Source organism: Patiria miniata, unplaced genomic scaffold (genome assembly GCF_015706575.1).
Source record: "Patiria miniata isolate m_02_andy unplaced genomic scaffold, ASM1570657v1 HiC_scaffold_16, whole genome shotgun sequence".
Lineage (NCBI taxonomy): Eukaryota > Metazoa > Echinodermata > Asteroidea > Valvatida > Asterinidae > Patiria > Patiria miniata.
Genome location: NW_024037054.1, coordinates 10,701,690 through 10,720,364, shown reverse-complemented (window position 1 = coordinate 10,720,364; position 18,675 = coordinate 10,701,690).

Below are 18,675 nucleotides of genomic sequence, written 5' to 3'. Positions count from 1 at the left end.
CTCCCGTGGGTCCCAGCATACATAAAAGACAATAAACATAACAATCAACATTAAAAATACACATTCACAAAAAAATCACATTAATTTTAAAAGTCATCAAGCAAAAGAAATAAGGACCCTCCCAAAGCAATTACCCAATGCATTTATATTAATTTACATATTAAAACAAATCACAAATATGCATATGAATGTAATGAAAGATAAAGCTGACGACACATGATGTATAAAAAGACCGACATCTTATAAAACGCACTTATGTATCCACATATGAACCCTCCCAAAGCTAAGGAACCAGAAGCATCAATTTACATATTAAAACCCCACAAATATGCTTATATATATGAATGTTATGAAGGATAAAGAACTGACAACACATGATGTATAAAAAGACCGACCTTATACAACAGACGAGTTAAAAAATACAACCCCCAAAGCCCCCAAAAACATTACACTAAAAAAATTACAAAACTACAATATTATAAATTATGGGGACTTTGCATAAAAAAACCCAGAAAGTCTGAAAATATAAACTACAACTTAAAGACCTAAAAACCGACTAAGTACTGTAGTGAGTGGATTTCAGAAATAACTTTTTTCTTGTTGGGTGTAGACAGGTTTTTAAGATGAGTGGAAGCGCATTCCAGGTTTGCACCCCTCTGAATTTGAAGGTCTTCCTTCCAGATTCTGACTTAGGATGAGGAGGTACAATGTTTCCAGACGTGTTAGATCGTGTACAGTGGGAATGTTGATCAGATACTTTGATAAAATGTCCAGTAAGATAAGAAGGTGTTATAGTCCAGTTAAACATTCCGACACCATGGTATTTGTGTGAGTGTTTCTACGATAATCTAATGTTTTCCAGCCAAGCAACTCGTAGACTAGAGAGGTAGATGTTCTTTTTGGTGCGGCACAGGGACAGAATTGAGCATTTTGTGATAAAAAAAAAATGAAACTTGGCATGTGAGGTCTTCATACCATTACAAAAAAAAATCAGATATGGAGGCATTTCATATCTGACCCCTGGTGACTTTTGAGGGGTCAATGACCTTTGAATACTCTATTTATACCTATGTTCTTGAAAACATCACTTTCCTATGACTTTAGTCTATGTATAGTCTTCATACAATGTAAATAACGACTAAATGCAAACCAGAGGTCAATGACCTTTGTATTAACTGCACTAACTTTATTTATAGTTATTTATACGATATACCCTTTAAACCCCAATTTTTTTCAAGACCCAAGTCATAATGTTAAGTGGCTCATGCTATGAAAAGAATTTTATTTGTAGGGAATCTCATATCTGACCTCTGATGACCTTCAAGGGGTCAATGAACTTTGCGTATCCTATTTATAGATAATAAGAGGATTAACTATTCAAAACACCACTTTTTTATTACCCATATCTAAATTTTGGGTATTCTTGCCCTGATATGAATTTTCAGATAAGTAGACATTTCATATTTGACCTCTGATGACCTTTGCGAGGTCAGTGAACTTTGTGTACTCTGCCGTTATTTATCATGTTTATATCTTCCAAATGCCATTTGTTCATGACCGACGTCTAATCAGAGCAAAAGGAGTGTATTTTAATAATTATTCTACAACATGTCATGAAGTCAGACCCCAAAGAATTTTTTTGCATGACCTCTGATCTCACTTTTCCTATTTATAAGGGCAGACGCAAACGTGAAAGAATAATAAGCGACACATCAGACAAGCATCACTCTCTTACAGAGACCATTGGTCTTGGTAAAATGGTTAAAAACGTGGCTATCCAAGTCCAACTGGATACAGCAGGGTGTAATAAATACTCAAGAGTGAATATTGCTTGACATATGTACATTGTCCATTACAAAACAGACCCACAGATTTCTATTCCAATCTCATCATATTGCGTCTGCCAATAAAACAAGGAGAAACGAGGTCAGAGGTCACCTCAAAATTGTAAGGTCTAAATTCATAACATGACTGTAAACTAATAGGTGCAATACCGTTCTTTGGCACTATTGACGCTTGGGTCACCAAAAAAAAATCTTTTTGGCATGAAGAACCAACATGCAAAGTTTAATGCTTTTATCACAATTTGCACAATACTTTAGCATATTGGAGCTATGCCGCACCACTATTTGTGGTACTTTAAGTATATAGTACCCTTATCCTGCCCTATTCAAGAGGATTAAGAAATCTGCCAAATTCCCTCCAATTACTCGAAATACACTATAACCACTTAAAATCACATGCAGATGTTGCAGTTTTGCCTTATTTAAGGTTCAAATTACATTATAAACAATCTATAGTCACATAAAAATGTTATGAAATTGCGTAAATTTCAGGCAAAACGCAGTTGCGTCACGACGAAGTCGGGTTCCCAGCCAGCACGTAGACTAGCCAACCTGTCCATTATGCAAGAGTTTGTTTGAAAAGATGAAAGCTTTTTCATACAGAAGACGGATAGTGCCACTCAATGAGTGTGAATATATTTTTTAGGTGCGTGTGAAAATATTTTTTTGTACAGCGGCCGCCACTTATTATGTGGCGGCCGCCAGATAATAAGTGGCGGCCGCCACATAAGTCGTCATAATAAGTGGCGGCCGCTGTACAAAAAAATATACATTGTATTCACACTTTTTTTCGTGGCGGCCGCCACTTATTATCTGGCTGCCGCCACATAAAAAAGTGTGAAAATATTTTTTTTGTACTTGTGAAAATATTTTTTTGTACAGCGGCCGCCACTTATTATAGGTTTTCTCGGTCAATTTCGGCAAATGAGCAGCCAATTTAACCACTACGCTATTCTATTTCGCGCGAAATCAAATGCTACTGAAAAGGGTCATGCGATTTCGTTTTATGACCAGTCAAATGTACTGTTGCGTCATTCGATTTAACAAAATAATTATGCAATTTAACAATTCAACAAAGCAGCATTCAAATTCGCAGGAGCTTTTTGAGGCGTGTGTTTAGTCATTCAAATTCATTTTTGGGCAGTCATTTCTGGAATTTGTGCAATCTAAAAAACGCTTTGTTAAATTTTTGTTTCCTTAAGAATTTTGAAGGCATAAATACGGTTCACTTTTTGGCACTTGAGTCACTTTGCCGATGTACTTCGAAGACGAGCTTTCGCTACAGTTTTACACGCATATTTCTAGAAATGGCAGCTCGTGGTCGCTACGCTAGAGTGGCCCAGGTAGATCGAGAAAGGTTGATTGAGGCCTTCGAGGGAAACGAGCAAGACTACCTTCAGCTTGCGGTCAATTTGAACATCAACAAGTCCACAGCCAGATCAATTGTTGCAACATATTTGAGGACTGGAAGGCGAGAGACGCTGGCAAGAGGAGGAGCAACCCACAGCAAGATGGATGATGACATGCGAAACCATCTGCAAGGCATCCTTGACGCTAATCCCGTCTTGACACTTCAACAAATGAAGGCTAGTTTGAGTGAGCATCTGCCAGAGAAGCCCCAGGTTTCTACTGCCACCATAGCCAGGGCCTTGGATGGGATGATGATTACACTGAAACTAGTGGAGGACGTCCCCGATGCAAGAAATTACCCTGAAGTTCTTGATCAACGCGTCCAGTATGGTGAGTGGTTCCTGCAGCATGGTGTTCTGGCGCATCTAGTCTTCATTGACGAGACAGGTTATAACGTCTGGACTCGACGCTCCCAGGGTAGAGCTCCACGAGGGATCGCTGCACGACGAGTCGTCGACAGACAACGAGGGAGAAATTGCAATGTCACCTTCGCTGTTTCTAGTGAAGTAGGCTTGGTGCACCACCGAATCGCATTCGAAACTGTGACGCGAGAGAGATTCGAGGAGTTTCTTGCGGACACAATTCAAGAGTGTGATGCAGTTTTCCCAGACGACGAACCCATTTACCTCATATACGACAATGCGAGGCCTCACGTGCGAGCCTAACTCCCTGAAGGTGCCAACCCAATGATCCAGCTGAAGCGCCTCCCTCCCTACTCCCCATTCCTGAACAGCACGGAGATGGCACACTCTGCATTCAAGGCTGCAGTTAAACGCATCCTTGGGTTACCTGAGTGGCAACAACGTGTCGGAGACAGACAGGCTGCCCAGCAAGCAGGAATGAACATGCAGCAGTGGAGGTGCGATCTCCTTCAACAAGCAGCCATCCAGAGCGTTGATGTCATCATCCAAGTGAAGTGCATGCAGTGGTACAACCATACCCAAACATATATGCCAAGATGTCTGGCACGCCAACAGATTGATGGTTGAGGAAGAAACAACATAAACAATAAAAAAAACCAGGAAAAACATAAAGAAACACCCCATTCAACCACAATACAAAATTAGGTCTTGGTCAGTTAACCAATAAAGATCCCCCCCCCCAAAAAAAAAAGAATGAAGAAGAAAACAAAGAAGAAGAAAACAACCTCATTGGCCCCATGTAAAGTCTACTGGAAGCATAAATAAATAAAACAAGGTTTGCCTGAATTAAAGTGAAGATACGAAACAGTTGCCTAGTACAGTTTATCTGTTTATTCGTATTTCTTTAGTCGTACTTATTTGAATTCTCTTTAAGCGAAATTGATTGCCTCTTTACGAAATTGGTCAGTTAACCAATAAAGATCCCCCCCAAAAAAAAAAGAATGAAGAAGAAAACAAAGAAGAAGAAAACAACCTCATTGGCCCCATGTAAAGTCTACTGGAAGCATAAATAAAGAAAACAAGGTTTGCCTGAATTAAAGTGAAGATACGAAACAGTTGCCTAGTACAGTTTATCTGTTTATTCGTATTTCTTTAGTCGTACTTATTTGAATTCTCTTTAAGCGAAATTGATTGCCTCTTTACGAAATTGAAAAAAATTAAATCAGTAAAATCTCCAGTCGAACCAGCTTTGCTAAATTGAATGATGATTGTGTGTCACGAAAAAGAATGACGATATGCTAAATTGAACACAGTGCTAAAGGAATTTGAATGCCTCAAAACGAAATTGAATGGCCGAATTCTGAATTTGAAACGCAGTAACAACTGGAGAGGCAAAATAGCTTCAATTCGAGCTCACGAAAATTAAATTGGCTGCTCATTTGCCGAAATTGACCGAGAAAACCTATACATGTATGACGACTTATGTGGCGGCCGCCACATAATGTCTGCAAATTTGCGAATAATGTGAACATATGATTGAACCTTTATAAACATTTTTAAACTCTGGCAGGAGCGTCTACATGTCACATGGTGGTCGGTCGGTCGGTCTGTCTGTCTGTCTGTCTGTCGGGCTGTAGCTGTCTGTCTGTCTCCGGAAATTAACCAAAAAGAATTGACCAAAAGAATTGACTAATATTGACCAAATTCCATGCCGTCAAATACTCTTGCTGACGGTTTTCAGAACACCAATTTTGCTTCAATTGATGCGCATGCGCGTTTATTTTGCATCTGTCCCCGGAAATTGACCAAATAAGCCCCCTAAGTTTCCAATAAAATGAAAATTACTACCAAATTTTAATTTTTCAAAAAAAAGTAAACAAAATACATTAAATACTTAGCAAAAATTGCAACATTCCGGAAAGTTATAGTCACGTGGTATTGAGTTAGCCCCAAACGTAGGTACATGATGCCCCCAGTTTCGTTTTTGTGCAGTAAGTCCCATAGCAAGGGCTGTCAGCGCCAGCCGACATGGCTCTCATGTGTCGCGGTCTAAAGGTACCTTAACATAGATGGATTTTGACAAACTATAGCTTGTTGGATAGCGGATGGATAGGCCAACAAGCTGACAAATCGGCAAGGCTTCAGACTTGAAACTTTTGGAGTGAGCCCCAGACGTAGGTACATGATATCCCCAGTTTCGGTTTCGTGCAGTAAGTCCCAAAGCAAGGGCTGTCAGCGCCAGCCGACATGGCTCTCATGTGTCGCGGTCTAAAGGTACCTTAACATGAATGGATTTTGACAAACTATAGCTTGTTGGATAGCAGATGGATAGGCCAACAAGCTGACAAATTGGCAAGGCTTCAGACTTGAAACTTTTGGAGTGAGCCCCAGACGTAGGTACATGATGCCCCCAGTTTCGTTTTTGTGCAGTAAGTCCCATAGCAAGGGCTGTCAGCGCCAGCCGACATGGCTCTCATTTGTCGCGGTCTAAAGGTACCTTAACATGAATGGATTTTGACAAACTATAGCTTGTTGGATAGCAGATGGATAGGCCAACAAGCTGACAAATTGGCAAGGCTTCAGACTTGAAACTTTTGGAGTGAGCCCCAGACGTAGGTACATGATGCCCCCAGTTTCGTTTTTGTGCAGTAAGTCCCATAGCAAGGGCTGTCAGCGCCAGCCGACATGGCTCTCATTTGTCGCGGTCTAAAGGTACCTTAACATGGATGGATTTTGACAAACTATAACTTGTTGGATAGCGGATGAATAGGTCAACAGGCTGACAAACCGGCAAGGCTTCAGACTTGATACTTTTGGATTGAGCCCCAGACGTAGGTACATCATTCCGAAAGTGGCGCTGCTCATGTGGCGACACGGTTTGTCGTCTCTCTCTTAAAAATTTCTTTGATTTTCCTCCTTTTTCGGTGTGAACTGGACGTCTAAATGTATATCAGTATGGAAGTGAATTGGTGCTGTACCTTGTTGTGTATTTTAATCGTCTCATCTTGCCTGGGAATTCATGGAAATCAGGATGTCTTGCCAGTGAACAGCCACCATGGAATTCAGTTTCGCTATACAGTTGCTGAGCTTCGCTCCATGAACACGCAATCGCCCATTGATCCGTCACGCCCATTGAACATAGATCTACCAAAAGAAATGAGGCGCAGGAAACGTGGAAAAGCCGGCGGAGTGAAACGTAGGTACAGACAGCGTAAAAACAGACCCTACTTGCCCTCCATAATTATGGGGAATGTCCAATCAATAGGTAATAAAATGGATGAACTGTATGCAAATGTGAGATACCTTAACGAATTCCGGAACATTAGCCTTATGTCCTTCACCGAAACGTGGTTAAATGATTATCAAAACGACGATTGCGTGAACATTGATGGATTTAAATTGATACGTGGAGACCGGGACTTGGATGCTACTGGAAAACAGAATGGGGGCGGTCTGTGCCTTTATGTTAGTAATCATTGGTGTCATCCTAATAATGTACACATGAAGGATCATTCCTGTACCCCTAACTTGGAAATTCTGGTCACCTCTCTACGTCCATATTATCTGCCGCGTGAATTCTCACATGTACTCTGCTATACTATTTACATTCCGGACAAATCTGTTGCTAAAGCTGGCAGTGAGGAACTGAGAGCAGCTATACATAATCTGGAGGTTTCAAACCCGGATGCATTCATTGTGGTGAATGGAGATTTTAATCACGGCAAGCTGGATAGGGCGGGCTCTCATTATTATCAACATGTGAACTGCCCGACTCGCGGAGAAGCTACACTGGACCTTTGCTATTCATCAGTTAAAGATGCATACAATGCTTCACTTCTACCCAAGCTTGGATCTGCAGATCACAACCTCGTGCTTTTGCTTCCTAAGTACAGACCTATTGTGCAGCGAGACAAACCACGTGTAGTTGAATTCAAGCAGTGGTCCCCTGAAGCTTCAACCTGCTTACAAGAATGTTATGCATGCACGGATTGGTCTGTTTTCATTGATTCCGCACAGGATATTCATGAACTGACGGACACGGTGAGCTGCTACGTTCAGTTTTGCGAGGACACTTTAATTCCATCTAGAAAGGTGAAAATATTCCCTAACAACAAACCGTGGATCACAAAATACGTTAAAGAGGTGATAAACAGGGAAAAGGGAGTATTTGGACGAGGAAATAAAGTTGAGCTGAAGGAAATACAGAAAGAACTAAAACGCGCCATTCGCAACGAAAAGAGAGTTTATAAAGAAAAGGTTGAAGAACACTTCACGGACAATAACATGCAGCAAGTATGGAACGGTCTGCGTATGATGAGTTGCTACTCTAAGCCTAGCAAATCCCATCAGCTTCCTGCTGTAACACTTGACTATGCTAACGAGCTTAACTCATTCTATAACAGGTTTGACTGTCATGATTTTACCAGTAAGCATAGTGACCTTCAGAGTTCATTCAATATAGGAGCTAATTCTGACCCGTTTTTAACTGTTACTGAGGATGAGGTACATCGGCAATTTCTAGGGTTGAAACAGTCTAAGTCTGCTGGTCCAGACAGACTCTCTCCTCGCCTCCTCAAAAAGTGTGCCGATCAATTGTCATACATTTTTACTTTCATTTTTAATCTTTGTTTCACCACCCAATCAATTCCGAACATTTGGAAACGGTCATGTATTATTCCAGTTCCTAAAAAGTCAGTGGTCACGTGCAATAATGACCTTAGACCAATTGCGTTAACCTCCGTGGCAATGAAGATATGTGAGCGTTTTGTTTTGAATTATTTGAAACCATTGATTACTGATTTTGTCGATCCATTGCAATTTGCTTATACCAAGGGGCGTTGTACTGAGGATTCAATTTTGTTTTGTTTAGATAAACTTTATTCTCATTTAGAACGCACTAGGTTTGGAAACTCTGCTCGTATTATGTTTTTCGATTTTTCTTCGGCTTTCAATACCATGCAGCCCCACATTCTTGCACAGAAACTACTTTGCATTTCAGTTGTGCCCCATACTGTTGTGAGATTCATTTTAAATTATCTGACTTGCCGTTCACAATTTGTGCGTCTTAATAATTCCACCCATTCTGATGTTATAGTTTCTAGTACTGGAGCTCCGCAAGGCACTGTTTTAGCACCGTTTCTGTTTACTGTGTACACAGCCGATATCCGCTCTACTGATGTGAGTTGTCCACTGGTAAAATATGCAGATGACACTGCCCTTATTGGTCTGATTCAAAAGAACAAAGAGTCCATTTACATGGAGCAAATTAGTCGGTTTGTCGAATACTGTAAACGTAACTTCCTTGCACTGAATCTCATAAAGACGAAAGAAATGTTGGTTGACTTCCGCAAAGCTTATAAGCTGGTGCCGGATCCAGTTATAATTGATGGACATGAAATAGAACGTGTTGCCGAGTATAAATATCTTGGAGTTGTTTTTGATGATAGGTTAGACTGGAGCAACCATGTGAGTCATGTAGGTAAAAGATTGAACTCAAGAATGTACTGTTTGAGGAAACTGAACTCATTTGATGTCAGAAAAGAAATCAAGACAATATTCTATAACTCGGTTATTTGTAGTGTATGGACCTATTGTTTGTTATGTTGGGCTGGAAATACCGATAAGAAAGTGAACAAATTAATTGACGATACCATCAAACGAGCTAGTAGGATACTCGGTGAGTGTTTGCCATCAGTGGACACGGTCTACAACCAACGGCTGCGTGACAAGCTACAACTGGTGTGGGGAGATGCTGGGCATCCGCTCCACAACCGATTTAAGGATAACATCATTCCACGCAGCGGAAGACTGAGACCAGTGGTTGCACACACAAACCGATATTCTTCATTTTTCACAGGCAGGGCCATTAAGTGTCATAATGATAATTTTACAAGATGATTTTTATCCAAAGGATTAATTTATTCTGGTATCTGAGAAGCAACGGGTTTTCACAGTTTTTGACATAATTTTTATACTTAGTCCTTTATTCTGGTTCTACTTTGGGAATGGGTTTTGCATTAATTTTACATGTGCTTTTTTACGCTCTAAAGTTTTAAGTGCTTTATACTGTGTGCAATTGTAATGTTTTGATGTGATTGTGTATTTATTTCCTGAATATTGTAGCGTATGTTGAATTTTTTTATATTTTTATGAGAGACGACAACATGTAATTTCCAGTTTTGGATTTTAATAAAGTTTATCTATCTATCTATCTATCCATGATATCCCCAGTTTCGGTTTCGTGCAGTAAGTCCCATAGCAAGGGCTGTCAGCGCCAGCTGACATGGCTCTCATGTGTCGCGGTCTAAAGGTACCTTAACATAGATTGATTTTGACAAACTATAGCTTGTTGGATAGCGGATGAATAGGCCAACAAACTGACAAATCGGTAAGGCTTCAGACTTGAAACTTTTGGAGTGAGCCCCAGACGTAGGTACATGATGCCCCCAGTTTCGTTTTTGTGCAGTAAGTCCCATAGCAAGGGCTGTCAGCGCCAGCCGACATGGCTCTCATGTGTCGCGGTCTAAAGGTACCTTATCATGGATGGATTTTGACAAACTATAGCTTGTTAGATAGCGGATGAATGATGAATAGGCCAACAAGCTGACAAATCGCCAGGGCTTCAGACTTGAAACTTTTGGAGTGAGCCCCAAACTTTTGTACATGATGCCCCCAGTTTCGTTTTTGTGCAGTAAGTCCCATAGCAAGGGCTGTCAGCGCCAGCCGACATTGCTCTCATGTGTCGCGGTCTAAAGGTACCTTAACATAGATTGATTTTGACAAACTATAGCTTGTTGGATAGCGGATGAATAGGCCAACAAGCTGACAAATCGGCAAGGCTTCAGACTTGAAACTTTTGGAGTGAGCCCCAAACGTAGGTACATGATGCCCCCAGTTTCGTTTTTGTGCAGTAAGTCCCATAGCAAGGGCTGTCAGCGCCAGCCGACATGGCTCTCATGTGTCGCGGTCTAAAGGTACCTTAACATAGATTGATTTTGACAAACTATAGCTTGTTGGATAGCGGATGAATAGGCCAACAAGCTGACAAATTGGCAAGGCTTCAGATCTGAAACTTTTGGAGTGAGCCCCAGACGTAGCTACATGATGCCCCCAGTTTCGTTTTTGTGCAGTAAGTCCCATAGCAAGGGCTGTCAGCGCCAGCCGACATGGCTCTCATGTGTCGCGGTCTAAAGGTACCTTAACATGGATGGATTTTGACAAACTATAGCTTGTTGGATAGCGGATGAATAGGCCAACAAACTGACAAATCGGCAAGGCATCAGACCTGAAACTTTTTGAATGAGCCTCAGATGTAGGTACATGATGCCCCCAGTTTCGTTTTTGTGCAGTAAGTCCCATAGCAAGGGCTGTAAGCGCCAGCCGACATGGCTCTCATGTGTCGCGGTCTAAAGGTACCTTAACATGGATGGATTTTGACAGACTATAGCTTGTTGGAAAGCGGATGAATAGGCCAACAAGCTGACAAATCGGCAAGGCTTCAGACTTGAAACTTTTGGAGTGAGCCCAAGACGTAGGTACACGATGCCCCCAGTTTCGGTTTTGTGCAGCAAGTCCCATAGCAAGGGCTGTCAGCGCCAGCCGACATGGCTCTCATGTGTCGCGGTCTAAAGGTACCTGAACATGGATTGATTTTGACAAACTATAGCTTGTTGGATTGAAAATGAATAAGCCAACAGGCTGACAAATCGGCAAGGCTTCAGATCTGAAACTTTTGGAGTGAGCCCCAAACGTAGGTACATGATGCCCCCAGTTTCGTTTTTGTGCAGTAAGTCCCATAGCAAGGGCTGTCAGCGCCAGCCGACATAGCTCTCATGTGTCGCGGTCTAAAGGTACCTTATCATGGATGGATTTTGACAAACTATAGCTTGTTAGATAGCGGATGAATAGGCCAAGAAGCTGACAAATCGGCAAGGCTTCAGACTTGAAACTTTTGGAGTGAGCCCCAGACGTAGGTACATGATGCCCCCAGTTTCGTTTTTGTGCAGTAAGTCTCATGGCAAGGGCTGTCAGCGCCAGCCGACATGGCTCTCATTTGTCGCGATCTAAAGGTACCTTAACATGGATGGATTTTGACAAACTATAGCATGTTGGATAGCGGATGAATAGGCCAACAGGCTGACAAATCGGCAAGGCTTCAGACTTGAAACTTTTGGAGTGAGCCCCAAACGTAGGTACATGATGCCCCCAGTTTCGTTTTTGTGCAGTAAGTCCCATCGCCAGGGCTGTCAGCGCCAGCCGACATGGCTCTCATGTGTCGCGGTCTAAAGGTACCTTAACATGGATGGATTTTGACAGACTAGAGCTTGTTGGAAAGCGGATGAATAGGCCAACAAGCTGACAAATCGGCAAGGCTTCAGACTTGAAATTTTTGGAGTGAGCCCAAGACGTAGGTACACGATGCCCCCAGTTTCGGTTTTGTGCAGCAAGTCCCATAGCAAGGGCTGTCAGCGCCAGCCGACATGGCTCTCATGTGTCGCGGTCTAAAGGTACCTGAACATGGATTGATTTTGACAAACTATAGCATGTTGGATTGAAAATGAATAAGCCAACAGGCTGACAAATCGGCAAGGCTTCAGATCTGAAACTTTTGGAGTGAGCCCCAAACGTAGGTACATGATGCCCCCAGTTTCGTTTTTGTGCAGTAAGTCCCATAGCAAGGGCTGTCAGCGCCAGCCGACATGGCTCTCATGTGTCGCGGTCTAAAGGTACCTTAACATAGATTGATTTTGACAAACTATAGCTTGTTGGATAGCGGATGAATAGGCCAACAAGCTGACAAATTGGCAAGGCTTCAGATCTGAAACTTTTGGAGTGAGCCCCAGACGTAGCTACATGATGCCCCCAGTTTCGTTTTTGTGCAGTAAGTCCCATAGCAAGGGCTGTCAGCGCCAGCCGACATGGCTCTCATGTGTCGCGGACTAAAGGTACCTTAACATAGATTGATTTTGACAAACTATAGCTTGTTGGATAGCGGATGAATATGACAACAAGCTGACAAATCGGCAAGGCTTCAGACTTGAAACTTTTGAAGTGAGCCCCAGACGTAGGTTGATGATATCTCCAGTTTCCGTTTTGTGCAGTAAGTCCCAAAGCAAGGGCTGTCAGCGCCAGCCGACATGGCTCTCATGTGTCGCGGACTAAAGGTACCTTATCATGGATGGATTTTGACAAACTATAGCTTGTTGGATAGCGGATAAATAGGACAACAAGCTGACAAATCAGCAAGGCTTCAGACTTGAAACTTTTGGAGTGAGCCCCAGACGTAGGTACATGATATCCCCAGTTTCGGTTTCGTGCAGTAAGTCCCAAAGCAAAGGCTGTCAGCGCCAGCCGACATGGCTCTCATGTGTCGCGGTCTAAAGGTACCTTAACATGAATGGATTTTGACAAACTATAGCTTGTTGGATAGCGGATGGATAGGCCAACAAGCTGACAAATTGGCAAGGCTTCAGACTTGAAACTTTTGGAGTGAGCCCCAAACGTAGGTACATGATGCCCCCAGTTTCGTTTTTGTGCAGTAAGTCCCATAGCAAGGGCTGTCAGCGCCAGCCGACATGGCTCTCATTTTTCGCGGTCTAAAGGTACCTTAACATGGATGGATTTTGACAGACTATAGCTTGTTGGAAAGCGGATGAATAGGCCAACAAGCTGACAAATCGGCAAGGCTTCAGACTTGAAACTTTTGGAGTGAGCCCAAGACGTAGGTACACGATGCCCCCAGTTTCGGTTTTGTGCAGCAAGTCCCATAGCAAGGGCTGTCAGCGCCAGCCGACATGGCTCTCATGTGTCGCGGTCTAAAGGTACCTGAACATGGATTGATTTTGACAAACTATAGCTTGTTGGATTGAAAATAAATAAGCCAACAGGCTGACAAATCGGCAAGGCTTCAGATCTGAAACTTTTGGAGTGAGCCCCAAACGTAGGTACATGATGCCCCCAGTTTCGTTTTTGTGCAGTAAGTCCCATAGCAAGGGCTGTCAGCGCCAGCCGACATGGCTCTCATGTGTCGCGGTCTAAAGGTACCTTAACATAGATTGATTTTGACAAACTAAAGCTTGTTGGATAGCGGATGAATATGACAACAAGCTGACAAATCGGCAAGGCTTCAGATCTGAAACTTTTGGAGTGAGCCCCAAACGTAGGTACATGATGCCCCCAGTTTCGTTTTTGTGCAGTAAGTCCCATAGCAAGGGCTGTCAGCGCCAGCCGACATGGCTCTCATGTGTCGCGGTCTAAAGGTACCTTAACACAGATGGATTTTGACAAACTATAGCTTGTTGGATAGCGGAGGAAAAGGCCAAGAAGCTGACAAATTTGCAAGGCTTCAGACTTGAAACTTTTGGAGTGAGCCCCAGACGTAGGTACATGATGCCCCCAGTTTCGTTTTTGTGCAGTAAGTCCCATAGCAAGGGCTGTCAGCGCCAGCCGACATGGCTCTCATGTGTCGCGGTCTAAAGGTACCTTAACACAGATGGATTTTGACAAACTATAGCTTGTTGGATAGCGGATGAATAGGCCAACAAGCTGACAAATCGGCAAGGCTTCAGACTTGAAACTTTTGGAGTGAGCCCCAGACGTAGGTACATGATGCCCCCAGTTTCGGTTTTGTGCAGTAAGTCCCATAGCAAGGGTTTTCAGCGCCAGCCGACATGGCTCTCATGTGTCGCGGTCTAAAGGTACCTTAACATGGATGGATTTCGACAAACTATAGCTTGTTGGATAGCGGATGAATAGGCCAACAAGCTGACAAATCGGCAAGGCTTCAGACTTGAAACTTTTATATAATATATAATTAAGGCCCCTATGTGTGAAATATTCTGTTCATGAAACATTTCAAATAGTTGGGGGTGAACCTTGCATTTTTAAGCGAAATTGGGCAAAATCAGATCTTTCTGGAAAATTTCAGATTGTCAGGGGTTAACCTTGCTTTTGTAGTAAAATTTGGCAAAATAAGATGTGTATGAAAAATTTCAAATTGTCAGTAGTTAACCTTGCATTTTTTAGCAAAATAGGGCAAAATCAGGTGTTTATGGAAAATTTCAAATTGTAAGGGGTTAACTTTGCATTTTTAGCAAAATTGGGCAAAATCAGATGTTTCTGGAAAATTGCAGATTAAAAGGGGTTAACCTTGCTTTTTTTTAAGCGAAATTGGGAAAAAACAGATGTTTCTTGAAAATTGAAGATGATAAGGGGTTAACTTGGCATTTTTAGCATAACTGGGCAAAATCAGATTGATATGAAAAATCTCACATTGTAAGGGGTGAACCTTGTATTTTTAGCGAAATTGGGCAAAATCAGATCTTTCTGGACAATTTCAGATCGTAAGGGGATTAACTTCGTTTTTTCTGTGATATTTGGCAAAATAAGATGTGAATGAAAAATTTCAAATTGTAAGGGGTTAACCTCGCTTTTTGTAGTAAAATTGGGCAAATTTAAATGTTGATGAAAAATCTCAAATTGTAAGGGGTGAACCTTGCACTTTTAGCAAACTAGGGCAAAATCAGGTGTTTATGAAAAATGTCAGGTTGTAAGGGGTTCACCTTTGCCAAATTAGGGCAAAATCAGATGTTTCTGGAAAATTTCAAATTGTAAGGGTTAACCTTGCTTTTTGTAGTAAAATTGGGCAAATTTAAATGTTTATGAAAAATCTCAAATTGTAAGGGGTGAACCTTGCACTTTTTAGCAAAATAGGGCAAAATCAGGTATTTATGAAAAAATGTCAGATTGTAAGGGGTTCACCTTTGCCAAATTAGGGCAAAATCAGATGTTTATGAAAAATCTCAAATTGTAAGGGGTGAACCTTGCATATATTAGCAAAATTGGGCAAGATGAGATGTTTTTAGAAAAATTCCGATTTAAGGAATTAACCTTACTTTTTTCTTTAGTGAAATTTAGTAAAACTTGGTGTTTATGAACAATTTCAAATTGTAAAGGGTTAAGATTGCATTTTTTTTAGCAAAATAGGGCAAAATCAGGTGTTTATGGAAAATTTCAGATGTAAGGGATTATCCTTGCTTTTTTAGTGAAATTTGGCAAAGTTAAAGTTTATGAAAAATTTCAAATTGTAAGGGGTGAACCTTGTATTTTTAGTGAAATTGGGCAAAATCAGATCTTTCTAGAAAATTTCAGATTGTAAGGGGTTAACCTTGCTTGTTTAGTGATATTTGGCAAAATAAGATGTGAATGAAAAATTTCAAATTGTAAGGGGTTAACCTTGCATTTTTTAGCAAAATAGGGCAAAATCAGGTGTTTATGAAAAATGTCAGATTGTAAGGGGTTCACCTTGCATTTTTAGCAAAATTGGGAAAAATCAGATTTGTATGAAAATCCAAAATTGTACGAGGTTAACCTTTGCCCAATTAGGGCAAAATCAGATGTTTCTGGAAAGTTGCAGATTGAAAGGGGTTAACCTTGCTTTTTTAGTGATATTTGGCAAAATCAGGTGTTTATGAAAAATGTCAGATTGTAAGGGGTTCACCTTGCATTTTTAGCAAAATTGGGAAAATTCAGATTTGTATGAAAAATCCAAATTGTAAGAGGTTAACCTTTGCCCAATTAGGGCAAAATCAGATGTTTCTGGAAAGTTGCAGGTTGAAAGGGGTTAACCTTGCATTTTTTAGCAAAACTTGGCAGTTTCAGATTTTTATGAAAAATCTCAAATTGTAAGGGGTGAACCTTGCATTTTTAGCGAAATTGGGCAAAATCAGATGTTTCTGAAAAAGTTCATATGTAAGGGGGTTAACCTTGCATTTTTAGCAAAATTGGGCAAAATCAGATCTTTCTGGACAATTTCAGATTGTAAGGGGTTAACCTTGCTTTTTTTAGTGATATTTGGCAAAATAAGATGTGAATGAAAAATTTCAAAGGGGTTAACCTCGCTTTTTGTAGTAAAATTGTGCACATTTAAATGTTTATGAAAAATCTCAAATTGTAAGGGGTGAACCTTGCACTTTTTAGCAAAATAGGGCAAAATCAGGTGTTTATGAAAAATGTCAGATTGTAAGGGGTTCACCTTTGCCAAATTAGGGCAAAATCAGATGTTTATGAAAAATCTCAAATTGTAAGGGGTGAACCTTGCTTTTTTAGTGATATTTGGCAAAATAAGATGTGAATGAAAAATTTCAAATTGTAAGGGGTTAAACTTGCATTTTTTAGCAAAATAGGGCAAAATCAGGTGTTAATGAAAAATGTCAGATTGTAAGGGGTTCACCTTGCATTTTTAGCAAAATTGGGAAAATTCAGATTTGTATGAAAAATCCAAAATTGTAAGAGGTTAACCTTTGCCCAATTAGGGCAAAATCAGATGTTTCTGGAAAGTTGCAGGTTGAAAGGGGTTAACCTTGCATTTTTAGCAAAACTTGGCAGTTTCAGATTTTTATGAAAAATCTCAAATTGTAAGGGGTGAACCTTGCATTTTTAGCGAAATTGGGCAAAATCAGATGTTTCTGAAAAAGTTCATATGTAAGGGGGTTAACCTTGCATTTTTAGCGAAATTGGGCAAAATCAGATCTTTCTGGACAAATTCAGATTGTAAGGGGTTAACCTTGCTTTTTTTAGTGATATTTGGCAAAATAAGATGTGAATGAAAAATTTCAAAGGGGTTAACCTCGCTTTTTGTAGTAAAATTGTGCACATTTAAATGTTTATGAAAAATCTCAAATTGTAAGGGGTGAACCTTGCACTTTTTAGCAAAATAGGGCAAAATCAGGTGTTTATGAAAAATGTCAGATTGTAAGGGGTTCACCTTTGCCAAATTAGGGCAAAATCAGATGTTTATGAAAAATCTCAAATTGTAAGGGGTGAACCTTGCTTTTTTAGTGATATTTGGCAAAATAAGATGTGAATGAAAAATTTCAAATTGTAAGGGGTTAAACTTGCATTTTTTAGCAAAATAGGGCAAAATCAGGTGTTTATGAAAAATGTCAGATGGTAAGGGGTTCACCTTGCATTTTTAGCAAAATTGGGAAAAATCAGATTTGTATGAAAAATCCAAAATTGTAAGAGGTTAACCTTTGCCCAATTAGGGCAAAATCAGATGTTTCTGGAAAGTTGCAGGTTGAAAGGGGTTAACCTTGCATTTTTAGCAAAACTTGGCAGTTTCAGATTTTTATGAAAAATCTCAAATTGTAAGGGGTGAACCTTGCATTTTTAGCGAAATTGGGCAAAATCAGATGTTTCTGAAAAAGTTCATATGTAAGGGGGTTAACCTTGCATTTTTAGCGAAATTGGGCAAAATCAGATCTTTCTGGACAAATTCAGATTGTAAGGGGTTAACCTTGCTTTTTTTAGTGATATTTGGCAAAATAAGATGTGAATGAAAAATTTCAAAGGGGTTAACCTCGCTTTTTGTAGTAAAATTGTGCACATTTAAATGTTTATGAAAAATCTCAAATTGTAAGGGGTGAACCTTGCACTTTTTAGCAAAATAGGGCAAAATCAGGTGTTTATGAAAAATGTCAGATTGTAAGGGGTTCACCTTTGCCAAATTAGGGCAAAATCAGATGTTTATGAAAAATCTCAAATTGTAAGGGGTGAACCTTGCTTTTTAGCGAAATTGGGCAAAATCAGATGTTTCTGAAAAATTTCAGATGTAAGGGGGTTAACCTTGCATTTTTAGCGAAATTGGGCAAAATCAGATCTTTCTGGACAAATTCAGATTGTAAGGGGTTAACCTTGCTTTTTTTAGTGATATTTGGCAAAATAAGATGTGAATGAAAAATTTCAAAGGGGTTAACCTCGCTTTTTGTAGTAAAATTGTGCACATTTAAATGTTTATGAAAAATCTCAAATTGTAAGGGGTGAACCTTGCTTTTTAGCGAAATTGGGCAAAATCAGATGTTTCTGAAAAATTTCAGATGTAAGGGGGTTAACCTTGCATTTTTAGCAAAATTGGGAAAAATCAGATTTGTATGAAAAATCAAAAATTGTAAGGGGTTAACCTTTGCCAAATTAGGGCAAAATCAGATGTTTCTGGAAAATTGCAGATTGAAAGGGGTTAACCTTGCTTTTTTTAGCAAATTAGGGCAAAATCAGGTGTT